A 14,521-nucleotide genomic window follows, 5' to 3' on the forward strand; every position below is an offset into this window, starting at 1 on the left:
AAGCTGAAATGAATCTCAAAAACATTGCTGAAAATAGATATCCAATTTTTAAAAAATTGCAAAAAGGTTAATTCAAAAAGTTGAAAGATTACAAATATGAAGTCATATCACACCTCTCCTGAAAGAGCTGAACATTTTGATATTCGAACGGTTTCTGTAGCTTAAAAGAATTCCAGCGATAGTGATATTTGTTGTAGTAGTCGTAGAAGTTGTAGAAGTATTATTAGCAGTACAAGTATTAGTAGCATTTGAATAAGTACTAGCTGTAGCAGTAGTGATATTTGTAGTGACAAACCACATCTGGAAAAGATCTCTGCCGATCTGTGTTTTATAGTGTACGCCTTGCACGAACTCGGTCCCTGGGGGAAATGGCGATATATTGTGTACTTTCTAAATTTGAATCGATGTCTCCCTGAGACATTACGCTGCACGCAATGAACCAAGTGGTAGTAGTAGTAGTAATTATAAAGTCAGTTTTTGAAGTAGCAGTAGTAGTAGTACTAGTAGCAGTCATACTAATAGCTGTAGTAGTATTAGTACTGGTTATTAGTACTGATAGTAGCAGGAATAGCAGTATTAGCAGTTGTGGTATAAGTAATAATAGTAGTGGTAGGAACAGCAGTAGTGGTAGTAATACTATTTATGGTAGCAGTAATAGCAGTAGCAGTAGTAGTAATAGTAGCAACAGCAAAAGTTGAAGTAGTAGTATCAGTAGTCGTAGTAATAGCTGTAGTAGTGGTCGTAGTATTTTATATAACAGTAGTAGTAGTAGTATAATAAGTAGTAGTGGTAGTAGTAATAGTAAAGTCAGTTTTTGAAGTAGCAGTAGTAGTACCAGTAGCAGTCGTACTAATAGCTGTAGTAGTATTAGTACTGGTAGTAGCAGGAATAGCAGTATTAGCAGTTGTGGTATGAGTAATAATAGTAGTGGTCGTGGTAGTAATAGCAGTAGTGGTAGTAATAATATTTATGGTAGCAGTAGTAGTAATATTAGCAACAGCAAAAGTTGAAGTAGTAGTAGTAGTAGTAGTAATAATAGAAATATTAGCAGTAGTAGTAGTTGTCGCAGTATTAGTAAGAGCATTCATTATTTCAACAAAAAAGCCTAATTTTGAGCTAAACGTTTAAATACAATCAATCCATGAGGCTTTTATTTTGAAAGGGTGGGACTGGGTGGGGGAGGGAGGGGAGAGGAGACATAATCGTCATGTTTGACACATAAACAGAGGTTATTAAATGACAGGCTTCATCACAAGCAGTTCAGTTAGAATTCACTCTCTGGGGCTTTTATTTTGAAATGGGGTGTGGGGGAGAAGGGGAGAGGAGACAGAATCATAATGTTCGATAAACACAAACCGGTTATTAAATGACAGGCTCATCACAAGCATTTCAGTTAGGATTCATTCTGTGGGGCTTTTATTTAAAAATGGCTTGTGTGTGTGTGTGTGGGGGGGTGGAGGAGGGTGGAAAGACCTCTAAAGATCCCTAAGACCTTTGTTATTGAGAAGTTTCAAGACACCAGCAGCCTACAGTGGAAGCAACTTTCAAGAGACACCAGTACAGCTATTTATAACTTCCTTATTTGAATAAATAAATATGAATTCGGCACAAATGAATCAACTTACAGAGTGTCAAAGGTTGAATCAGCGTTACGATGATGACCTGTCGACCCGAATTAATGAGTTTCAGCAGGAGCTAAAGGGAGCTAAGCACGACAATGATTTCAAATCGGCCATACTGAATGAACGTCGGCAGCTTCAAAAGGAGCATGACCATGAAATTGATGGCATGTCAGCCAAAATGAAAGACCTTGAGCAGCAGCTAAAGGGAGCAAAGCAGAGAGCGAAGGATGACAATGATGTCAAATCGGCCAAAATCAATGACCTTCAGCAGGAGCTAAAGGGAGCTAAGGATGACAATAATGTTAAGTCGGCCAAAATCAATGACCTTGAGCAGCAGCTAAAGGGAGCTAAGGATGACAATAATATCAAGTCGGCCAAAATCAATTACCTTGAGCAGCAGCTAAAGGGAGCTAAGCAGTGAGCTAAGCATGACAATGATGTCAAGTCGGCCAAAATCAATGACCTTGAGCAGCAGCTAAAGGGAGCTAAGCAGAGAGCTAAGCATGACAATTATGTCATTTCGGACAAAATCAATGACCTTGAGCACCAGCTAAAGCGAGCTAAGCAGAGAGCTCAGCATGACAATGATGTCAAGTCTGGAGGGAGCATCTTGTCTGCTCCAGCTGCTGAGACTCAGACCAGTCGGTGGTTTCGCTGTGCCAAAGGTCTACTGAAAGCAGTAGTGTCTGCTGGCGTCGCTGTCGCTGGAGTGGGAATAGCGAGCACTTTAATGTCTCAGACTGGAGCGTGCAACCTGTCAAGGCCCATATAGTGATTAGCACAAAGATAACATGTTGTGAGTGTGATGCCCACCAATGTGTTGTCACATGTGTATTATGTATTTTGTTTTTATGCACAGCCAATATGTTTTAAAGTGAGCACATTTGTTTATTCCAGCAATAGTTTTCTAAGTAACAGACCTAGTGGGAACAATGATGTTCCCACTAGAGCCACTAGAAGGCACTGTACTCCAGAGAATGCTAGCAGGACGTGAAGAGCGAAGCAGGATGTGAAATCCTTCTTTTCAAGTGACTAAGCGTTCAGGAGAGAACTGCAAGGCTAATAATGTTCTAAGGATGACAATGAAGTCAAGTCGGTCAAAATCAATGACCTTGAGCAGGATCTAAAGGGGGCTCAGCATGACAATGATGTCAAGTCTGAAGGGAGCGTCTTGCCAGCTCCAGCTGCTGAGACTCAGACCAGTTGGTGGTTTCGCTGTGCCAAAGGTCTACTGAAAGCAGTTGTGTCTGCTGGCGTCGCTGTCGCTGGAGTGGGAATAGCGAGCACTTTAATGTCTCAGACTGGAGCGTGCAACCTATCAAGGCCCATATAGTGATTAGCACAAAGATAACATGTTGTGAGTGTGATGCCCACCAATGTGTTGTCACATGTGTGTTATGTGTTTTGTTTTTATGCACAGCTGTTAGAAAAATTCACTCGAGACTGGTGTAAAAATCATTCATCATTGGACATTTATTCTTTGCAAAGAAGAGACAGGGTTGATTCACATACAGAATGTACATCAAGACCGCTCGAAGATCTGTCTCCGAGTCTCTGGTATTTATACTCAGTAAACAACATGCAGTGGGCTGGCACAGGGTAACACACACACATTTTGCGTTTCACACAGGCGTCTACGTATCTGGACACTTTAACTATTCGTTCTAGTACAAAGGTCACTTTGAACAGTTTCTGTGGCTTAAAAAAATTCATCAGTGGTGATATTTGTAGTTGTATAAGTTGTAGTATAAGTATTATTAGTAGAAGTATTAGTAGCATTAGAATAAGTACTAGTAGTAGTAGTAGTGATATTTGTAGTAGTAGTAGAAGTATTATTAGTAGTAGAAGTATTAGTAATTAGAAGAAGTCGTAGAAGACGTAGTGTCAGTAGTCATAGTAATAGCTGTGGTATTGGTCGTAGTATTTAATATCACAGTAGTAGTAGCAGTAGTAATAGTAATGGCAGTAGAAGAAGTAGCAGTAGTAGTACTAGTAGCAGTCGTACTAATAGCTGTAGTAGTATTACTACTTTTAGTAGCATGAATAGCAGTAGTAGTAGTAGCAGTTGTCGTATAAGTAATAGTAGTAGTGGTTGTAACAGCAGTAGTGGCAGTAATAATGTTGATGGTAGCAGTAACAGCAGTAGCAGTAGTAGTAATAGTAGCAACAGCAAAAGTTATAGTAGAAGTAGTAGTAGCAGTAGTAGTAATACTATATTAGCAGCAGTAGTAGGCCCCACCTTGAGCCACTGTGGCAAACCAGGGGGAAAAGCCGAGCCGACACAGCACAGGCGGCGGATCCCCAAACTCAGGTTGGGGGAGGTGATAGAGGGAGTATACTATCCGGTGCAGGTGCTGCAGCCACTAGGCACATGGCAGTGGTAACACCTGCAGCCCATGAGCTAATTGGAAGGAGCATATATTCCCAGGGCTTTGGTTACATGGCTACTGTCTCTGAGTCACCTGTTTTATCGCTGAATCTTGCCTCCACGTCCCCCGGGTTGCCACACCATACAAAAAAAATAAAAAAAAATAAAAAAATAATAATAATCATAAATTATACAAATTGTCAATAATTATGTTTTTGAACTATGGAATGTACCCAGTAATATGTGTAAAATATGATATCTGCGCAAAATATATGCTTTTCCTGCTCGTCCTCTCCGCCTGTGTGCTCGTCTGCTCGTGCTCTCCGCCTGTGTGCACAACACTCAGAACGCGCAGCTAGGGGGGGCAAAATCGGTTTTGCCCAAAAGAGGCGGGTCTATGAAGCAGTTTAGCCAATTGCTGATTAATGATATAAACTAGAAAATGCATTTCCTGCTGAAAATGCGTTGGAATGCTGAAAGCTGAAATTAATTGTGAAAAAATTGATGAAAATTAAGAAATGGGAGACGACCTGGCTGAAAAATGTTGAGGCCCAAAAGCATTTAAACTGCACTGCTGAAAAACCTTCTAGTTGAAATGTCTAACTATGGTGTCTGTAGCTGAAAGTATGAGGAAGAAGAAGGCTTTGAAAGTTGAAGAAGTATAACAGGATTTGAAGATTTTCTCCATAGAGATCCCATTCAAAAGAAAATTGCAAAAAGCTTAATTCAAAAAGTTAAAAGATTACAAATATGAAAAGTCAAAGCACCCCTCTCCTGAAAGAGCTGAACATTTTGATATTTGAACAATTTCTGTTGCTTAAACAAATTTCAGAAGTAGTGATATTTGTAGTAATAGTAGTAGAAGTTGTAGTTGAAGTAGAAGTATTATTAGTAGTAGAAGTATTAGTAGCATTAGAATAAGTAGTAGTAGTAGCAGTAGTAGCAGTTGTAGTATAAGTAATAGTAGTAGTGGTAGTAATACTATTGATGGTAGCAGTAATAGCACTAGTAATAGTAGCAACAGCAAAAGTTGTAGTAGAAGTAGTAGTAATAGTAGCCATAATACTAGAAATATTAGCAGCAGTATTAGTAGTCGCAGTATTAGTAAGAGCATTCATTATTTCAACAAAAAAGCCTAATTTTGAGCTTAATGTTTACATACAGTTAATCCATGGGGCTTTTATTTTGAAAGGGTGGAGCTGGGTGGGGGAGGGAGGGGGAGAGGAGACATAATCATCATGTTTGACACATAAACAGAGGTTATTAAATGACAGGCTTCATCACAAGCAGTTCAGTTAGAATTCACTCTCTGGGGCTTTTATTTTGAAATGGGGTGTGGGGTGTGGGGGAGAAGGGGAGAGGAGACAGAATCATAATGTTAGATAAACACAAACCGGTTATTAAATGACAGGCTCATCACAAGCATTTCAGTTAGGATTCATTCTGTGGGGCTTTTATTTAAAAATGGCGTGTGTGTGGGGGGTGGAGGAGGGGGGAAAGACCTCTAAAGATCCCTAAGACCTGAATGACTGTATGAGAGACACAGAGAGATAGAGGGAGAGGAGTGTATGTGCGAGTGTGTCTGTGAGTCTGTGTGTTTATCAACATCACTGATTGGCTCAATCGCGAACACCTGTGTGCCTGAAGCCATTTCATGGAGATAAAACAGGGAAACACCTCTCAAACAAATCATCAAAACTCCCATAACCGTACCTCCTATTGCTCCGATATTAATAATTGAGAGGAAGGATGACTTGAGAAACAGATCTTGTAAAACTTGTGTCTGTAGTGTAAAAAATGTGGCTTAACTGGCGATCTAGAAATGGGGTACCATGTTCTGTGGAAGATGTTTTTGAAGCAAAATTTAACATTGGTCTCTATGGAGCAGAAAGTTGGTTTTCCTCTCAATTAACGGCTTCTGTGTCAAATGTGGAAATATGTGGGATTCCACAGTAATTTTTCTACGACAAGGACAAGATTAGCTACTTCTACATCCAGAAATTATGCATGAAGAGTGAAGATTGTGGACACAGTGGCAAAACACAAATCTTTTTTTCACAAGAATCTCAAGCTGCTCTTCACTCTACTCGACATCACGCACTCTAAGCTGCGCAATACACACCCATTATAAAGTCAGTAAAAGACTGAAAAAGTCATAAATGTTAAAATGAGAGTTCAAAAAGTTAAAAAGATATCAAAAAGCTGAATCATGTGGCAATAGGTAAGGGTTTTCTCAACATTGTAAAGTTGAAATGGTGTCTGTAGCTGAAAGTATGAGGAAGTTGAAGGATTTGAAAGTTGAAGAAGTTTAAGAGGATTTGAAAATATTCTCCAGACATCCCATTCAAAAGAAAGTTACAAAAAGCTTTATAATTCAAAAAGTTTAAAGGTTAGAAATATGAAAGTCATAGCATAAATGTCATCAAAGAGCTGAACATTTTGATAGTTGAACGGTTTCTGTAGCTTAAAAAATGAAGAAGCGTTTCAAAAAACAGGGGACGGAAGAAATAGTTGAAGAATAAAGAATAGGATAACAATAGTTGGAACGCTTAACAGCATTCCAACAATAAAAATAGCTCATGAAGATAGAATTCACACATACTCAACAGAATCGTTAAATGACAAACAAAATTAAAATATTACAAATCGAAAATAGGAAATAATAAAGTACATTTTTAACTCTGTTACATCAGCTCAAATGCACATGTAGCCCAGACAGACACCAATTCCATACAGCACTAAACAACGAAAATAAACATTATTTTCGGTACAGTACACGCACATTAAATGTTGTCGAACATGAAGGATAACAGAATCTATAACTGTAGGATGGTCTTAAAATGCTAAACATTATTAGCCTTGCAGTTCTCTCCTGAACGCTTAGTCACTTGAAAAGAAGGATTTCACATCCTGCTTCCCTCTTCACGTCCTGCTAGCATTCTCTGGAGTACAGTGCCTTCTAGTGGCTTTAGTGGCAACATCATTGTTCCCACTAGGTCTGTTACTTAGAAAACTATTGCTGGAATAAACAAGTGTGCTCACTTTAAAACATATTGGCTGTCAGTGGCGGCTGGTGGAAAGTTTTCTAGGTAGGGCCATCCTATCAATTTCAGCAAACATCCCAGTATAATTTAATGCAAAAAATTAAAGTATCAAACACGCATTACTACTTTGCAGTTCAATATTTAACATGTATTCCAACATGACAAAAAGCAGTAAATAACACTTATCAAATATAATATAACCTGTTTATTTGTTGAGATGCCCCTATGGACCTTGTTATAGGAGGTAAAGATCAGGAGAAGTAAACATGAAGTGTAATTATGAATACTGATGTTAAATTAAGCTATGATGAGTTTTCACTGTTAATTTACCATCTCTATTACATGTTGATGTCTCCATGACCAAGTTAAGCAGATGAGACTGAGGACAACTATGTAGAAGAAAAGATGTTCACTTTGTCTAATATGTAGCTTGACAGAGTTCTCATGTGTGTTCTGGTGTTCTCATGTTTCCTTACCTGTTTTCCTCATCCCTAACTATCCGTGCTGGATCTGTCCCCGTTGTTTTAAAAAGCTAACTAAGCATGACGTCATCTTGCTCGCCAAACCTGTCTGGTGTACAGTACAGAAGCTTCGCATGTACTGCTTCCCTTTCCCGCTAGTCTGCTGTCTGATTGTGAGGTCAGGCTGATCTGATATCAGCTCTTTGGCTGCAGAATCTCCGCCAAAGTTCTCCTGTAGAGACTTCTCCTGACGAGAACGCACAGCTAGGGGGGCAAAATATTTTTAGCCCCACACTGAATCTATTTGAGGGCGCTGATTGGCTAAATTGTATGTCACTCATTTATATCTTTAATCACCAATTGGCTAAACTGCTTCATAGACCCGCCTCTTTTGGGCAAAACCGAGCGTTCTGAGTGTTGTGCACACAGACAGAGAGCACGAGCAGACGAGCACACAGGTGGAGAGGACGAGCAGGAAAAGCAGATATCATATTTTATACATATTACTGGGTACATTCCATAGTTCAAAAACACAAATATTGACAATTTGTATAATTTATGATTATTATAATTTTAAAAATTTTTTTTGTGTGGCTCAAGGTGGGGCCATGCCCCATTGCCCTCTGTTGACCAGCCGCCACTGTTTATAGACCTTTAATTAGACTGGCTCTCTGGAGGTTCTACCAGCCAAATGATGAAATCTCCCCCGACTTTCTGTGTCTCTCTCCTGCCAGCCCGCTCTCTCCCCTCCCCCGGCAACTCTGTATCAGTCCTCGACCCCTCACTGGCCCCCTCCATCACCGCACCCTGCATTCAAGTTATTCAAGTTCACGGGTAGCCTACTTTTGCCCTACATTGCCGCTGGGACTCCATCACAAGTTTCACTTGAGTCCAGATCTTACTGTGGATTAAACACCAGCTGAACGGTGAGTTTACCCTCTCTGCATAATGCCTTGCTAAAACACATTAGGCTGTTACATTACAGCCCTGCTTTGTTGTTTGCACTTCATGAATTCAGAATCTCTCCAGTGCACTGTTGTTATCTTTGTTTGAAATGTAAAAAATTGCTTTGCAGCTTATCAAATTTCTCATCCTGAAGTGTGTACGTGCGCGCTCTGTGCTGAGTTTCTCATTGTCCCTGGCACAAGAGTTACTCAACAGGTCCGGGTTGTTTTGGAAGAAGGGATTACGCAATCAAGTGCCGCAGCAGTGCTGTGCTACTGTGTTTCCCACAGCACGCAGGGTTGTTACGAAGCTGTTTACCACTGTAGGTTCTGATTGTGAATAATGCGTAGAGTTTTAATTATTCATCTAATTAATTGTTGTGTCGAATAAAACACATGTACACGAGCAGCTGAGGCGCACCAACTTCTGGAATAAGTGTTGCTTTCAGAATAATAGACACACTTTGTTGATCCCTGTTCGACAATGTATGGTTCTCACTGCAAGAGGAGAAAAGTGTATTCAAGTCGATAGATATTGAGCGTGAAGTATTGACATGGTGCTCGCCTTCCGAGCTTTCTGCCAGAAAAGGGTTTATTTTGAACCCAAAACCATGATATTTTCCCCAACATAAAGTCAGTTTGTTGCCTAAACCGAAGGAGATTTCTGGCAGAATGTCCCGAAGACAAACTTCTCCCATGTGCTCCCAGTCTGAGCGTGTGTTCAAGGTTTTGGGTGTGTGATGAAAAGCTTTTGTTTGTGGTTCCCTGAGAAAGCCCAAGAGTAGCTCTCCAGATGCCTTGCAGTCTAATCGTCTGAGAAGATTTTTTTTATTTTCCTCTGTGTGACACTTCAGTTGCTCCAATCACACTGCAAAGTACCCACAGCCTGTTTGTCCTTCAGGACTGCACTCCAAACCTAAACATGCTGGACCTACCAAGTGATCTTTAACCTTTTCAAGTGTCAGGTCCTTCAGCAAGATACAATTATTGGAAATGACAGAATAATGTCTGTCACCTGACAGCTCAGTGTGTTGATGCATGGAAACAGGAACCAGAGGCCCAGACCAAGGGCACCGGATAGAGGGTTTAAGCTCCTAGAGAGAGAGAGAGTGAGAAAGAGTGTGTGCGTCTGTGTGTGCGAGACACTGACAACACCACCAGATGGTAAACTGAGTCCCCGTCTCACCGCTCACTGACAGATTCCTGAGAATCCTGCGCCTCTGTGTTTACTGAGACACTTTGCAGACATGCTTTTAGACACGTGTATGAATGTGTGTAGATCTCCGGTGAGTAAATGTAATGAACAAACTAAAAGCTCAACTCTTGTCCTGTACACTTTCCCCCAATATTTACACATATTACCATTCCTTCTGCTGTGTAAGGGGGGGGGGGGGGGGGGGGGGATTTATGATCCAATGTACACACAGAAAAATGAACAAGACTTGCTCCCAGCTTTTTATTACTCATTAGGTCAAGCACAGGCCTTATTGGGTTTACCTGTAATCTGCAGGAGCAGGTGAACACCGGGCTGGTGTGTGGGAGTGTATACGGACATGTTGAAGTGGGGGGAGTGTTTGGGGCCGCCGTGTGTTGTTGTTGTGTGTGTGAGTCTGTGTTCGTTTTGGGCTTTCTTCAGACTCGGCGAGCAGTGTGTGTGACTCTGTGCTGAAGGCCCGTCTCTTCTCTCAGCAGGACTCCTTCCTGGTGAATGAGATGGCAGAGTGCGAGCCCGAAGGTGAACTCCCTCAGAGGCGTCTTGGTGTCAAGGAACAGCACAATGGAGAGCTGACTAGTAAAGACAAAAGACGTTTAAGAAATAGATCAAACCCGCGCTAAAAGATAATTATATTATCAGTGCATCAGTATTACAATGCCTCTGTAAAGATGTAAATGCTCTTTTGTTGTGTATGCGTGATTGTTATTTGTGTGTGTACTTGTAATACCCACGCTGTGCGGCTGGACTCGGACCTGTCTGTGGATGAGAAGAAACAGAGGGACAGGGAGGAGCATGAAACTCTGGTGTTATGGAAGAAACAAGACCAAGGGTGGGAGGCTACCTCCCCCAAAAGTAATCCTGTTTTTCTGCAGAATTGCACCTGAGGTGCTCCTTCTACTTTCCATGTCCCGAAGGAATGCATTTGGTCAGTAAAACTTTAACCCCGAATTTAAAGAGAAAGAGAGAGTGAAAACCTTATTGATGCTTGCACAAAAAACTATTTTGTGAGATAACGAGGTAATTATTCGATTTTTTTGTGCAACAACACACTCAGGACATGGCTTACAAGCTGTTTGGTGAAATTCAATATACATTTAATGCATGTAGGGAAAAAAAAGCAGATAAAAGGTTTTTGGTTTGACTGCCTTATAAACTTAGATGCCGGTTTGACTGAGAAAGCACAATATAAATAATGATTTTTGTTCATGCGATGATGCCACTAGTGCCGACAGCAGCTAAGCAGTGTTTTTGTGATGTCAGTTTATTTATAGAGGTGCTAGTACTGCTTGTCAATCTCAAGTGGAAAAAAAAAATTGTTATGATGGTTGTGAAAGAAAAAAATAGCTATCATACACTCGCCACAATCAAACACACAAAAGCACAAACAGACTTATAGAAGCAGACAGGAGGTGACCTTGATTGTCGCTGTGCTATCAACCCAGAAAGCCTTCTCTCTCGTACTTTAGTCTTCAGTCAGATTAATGGAGCCTATAATGCAGCACTCAGGATCTGCTTATTGCTTTTCTCCCCCTCATAACTTTTAAACCTTACTGCGGGTAGAGCTGGCGAGGTCTTTCCACCTCACTCACTGATGCCACCTCTCTCACAAAAGCGAAAGCGTCACACTCTAGATCAGAGTTTGCTTTGATGACAAATTCCCCACAGTGCACAACGTGTCCTTTACACGCTTAATAATCTTTGTTGACACAGAGGGCCTAGAAGAAGGTCAGAGTGTACGCTCAGGGAGGCCTATGTGGTTAAGTGTGTGAGGACAACGTGTTTATTTTCTAAACTACAAGCGGATGTGGTGAGCCGCAAGCACCACGAGCAGTGTTCTGACTGAGAGAAGCTGCTGCTCACCAACACTCAAAACACATGGCGTTGTAACTGCTGCAGGGGGGGGGGGGGGGTACACGGGAACCCGTTAGGACAAGCGCACAGCGAGGTTTATCTTGAACAGAAGTGGTTTGTAATTTCTAGCATATGCACGGGGAGTCCTCAGGGCTCTGCACTTATTTTTCTCAAGATGTAAATGGTGGCAATGGTTGTGTGGAAAAAAAGGGAGGGTTGTGATGGGTATATGTGAGAGACTCATTGTAAATCATTGTATTCAAAATGCTGTTAATTCTGCATTCAAATTTAAAACCCATATACACAACAGAAGTCTGATACAATTTGTGCTGCCCATTAGAGAGTGGTTTACAGACATTAGCCATTCCTTAATTAAACAGGAGCAGCATCACAGCATGATATAGGCTAAAGTCATTATAGCCTACTGAGACCATTTCTTTATCAACACTAAACTGTTTTTTTTAGTGGACACACTGCATGTTATTGGTATTGTTATATCCGGTTAACATGGATATTATAAAAATATATTTGGCGGCAACGATATTTATAGAGAAGTGTATTTGCATATAGAGCAGTGAAGTACGATCCAATCACAAGTGGTCACTCCAGACCCACGTGGAGTCGGTAATGCCAGGTGTGAGCTGACGTCAGAGCTGTCCACGGCTGTCCGCAATCAGGCATGATGAGACAAGGGGCGTGTGAAGCTGGCCTCCCTCGAGCCCGCTCACTTTTGGCATACAGCTGCTCGGCACACCGGTAAGTTAATTAATGTGGGAACAATTCTGAGTTATCAACGTAGCTAGCTAGCTAGCCGTTTTCTAACCGTGTTTAATGCTACCTTACTCACGCCTGAGGACAGTCATTACTAGCCAAAATACACTACGGCTAATGGCAAACATCAGTTTTACAAGACAGCGTTAGCTGGCTGACTTAAGTTTAGCAAGTAGTTAGAAGTCCCCAATTACAAATTCTGCAATGAAGGACCGTTACTTGCGAAATGTTAGCAGAATTAGGAAACACTAGTACTTCAAAGCTTTAACCTAACGTTATTTAATTAAAGTTACAGTTAAGTTACGTTTCTTTAAATGTGGCTAACATTGTAGTATTTAGCGTTATTTACTTTACGCCACTCCTAGCTAAAGTAATGTTACAACACTATTGAAATGAGTTACACAACACAGCAGGTATATTCATTTACTAACTTTATTCAACATGTCTTCAGTTAATTTGACCCCACTCTCAACCATCACAGTTCAAGTGCATTAGCGTTATTTATTTTTATACGTGACCACCGCACTCTGCTAACAGCTAGGATAGCATGCACCTCTTTCAATACACTGTAATAGTGAGGTTACAATGAAAGTAATGTACCAAAGGGTTACGTACATATGCAGTGTAAATTAATGTTATTCAGTGTTGTTGTTATGTGGAGCAACACATAAGGTATTTAAAACCAGAACATTTTTACGATTTTCACACAGTTTCACGCAGGTTATAATCTATGTGGGCACATAGCTTTACCTGTTCTTCTCAGCTTTCTGTTATAAGACTAAATTCCCTGTTTGTATACAGTACACTATCAATTTGGTTAACGGTAGCTGTGTTTGCTCTGTCCAGCAAGCCTAATTTGACCACGTTGTCCCGCTGCTTTGATGTTTGGTAATCCTCTCAGACAGATGCTTGAGAGCCTGAAAGTCTGGTCTTGACGAAATATCATTCCCCCGATTAACACACAGGAGGAGGAAAAAAGTGTCTCGCCAATGCATGTTAAATCTGGTTACTTTTACCGGCGGTTTGGTTTATAATAATATGGCACGAGTGGGCACAAGGTTTTTTGATCTGAAGTTTTTCTTCAAAAGGCTCACTTTAAAATGTGTGCGGTAAAACATGATCCATTTTGTTTATAGTGATCCCAGTTACCATAACTTTTCAGCAGTGCCCAACGTTTTTCTCAAGTCATGTATTAATCCAGAATTATATTAATTTCAAAATGTCTGAGTACAGCTTTTTTTTTGTTGCCAGCAGGTGGAGCTTTGCCCTTTTGCCCAATGTGACCCATTGCCTCTAAGTGTGTTTCCCACATGAATATTATTGAGTATTATAATATCCTATTGGACATGCCGCTGCTGTTTGTGAAGCCTATAATAGCGTCTTAATTAGTTTTTAACTGCTGATTCTTCCCCGTTTAAATAAAAGTGGTGTCGCCTCTCGTTCAAATAATTCCTTTCCATTCACTGATCCTGCCTCACTCATGCTTCTTATGATTCCTCATTTTTTTTCATCAGCCCTCACACTTTGCCCCCGTACTCACCATCTTTCTCCCAGTCTTGTTTACCATTCACCTCTGCATGTTCACATTTTAACCCATCATTTTCCACCTGCATTTTCTTCTTCACCCAGGCTATGGCAGCAAAGACAGACTGTTTGGCCTGCTGATCCTGCTTATCCTCCGCTCCATCGCCTACTGTATTGAAGGAACACACCAGAAGGTGACTGAATACTGTAAATATTTTACAGAGTACATTATAACCTTACTTTGGGTGTTGTTAAGGGGCACCACCTAAACTCAGGTCTTCCAGCTTGTTAGGCTGACATGAATCATAAAGTCTAGGTCTCTATCAGGGAGGATAGTTCCCTGTAACATTTTACCACCGTAAGACTAATTGTAATACACATACGTACATACAACTGTAGCTCTGGAGTGAATGGGTGTCTATAATCGAAGGGTTGATGATTTGATCCCTGGATCCTCCTGTCCACAGGTTGAAGTATCCTTTAGCAAGGCACTCAAGCAGCACTACCACAACTAAGGTTGAAAAGTGATATTTACTATGTACTTAGGTCCTGCATAGGGACTATTGATTGATTATAGTGTATCTATCCCACATAGTTATTGGATCAAATAACTGATTGGGATTCTCACCGCCGGAACACAAGTGCATATGAGAGGATATTGTCATGAACATCCTCTCTCACAAGTGTGTGAGTGTGCCGACATCATGTTAGTTTAATTAT

At 40.8% G+C, this 14,521-nt stretch overlaps 1 pseudogene across 1 annotated transcript in view; it reads left to right on the forward strand.

The window, feature by feature from the left end:
- Positions 1–3,993: 3,993 nt before the first annotated feature.
- Positions 3,994–14,521, forward strand: part of LOC306788055 (vacuole membrane protein 1-like) — a 58,531-nt pseudogene continuing 48,003 nt past the window's right edge. The window contains exons 1-5 of the transcript in view: positions 3,994–4,002; positions 8,230–8,329; positions 10,076–10,231; positions 12,184–12,262; positions 13,907–13,995. The product of the transcript in view is annotated as a vacuole membrane protein 1-like (transcript). The remainder of the gene's footprint in view (positions 4,003–8,229; positions 8,330–10,075; positions 10,232–12,183; positions 12,263–13,906; positions 13,996–14,521) is intronic.

The sequence above is a fragment of the Melanostigma gelatinosum genome (assembly GCF_949748355.1).
Source record: "Melanostigma gelatinosum genome assembly, chromosome: 14".
Lineage (NCBI taxonomy): Eukaryota > Metazoa > Chordata > Actinopteri > Perciformes > Zoarcidae > Melanostigma > Melanostigma gelatinosum.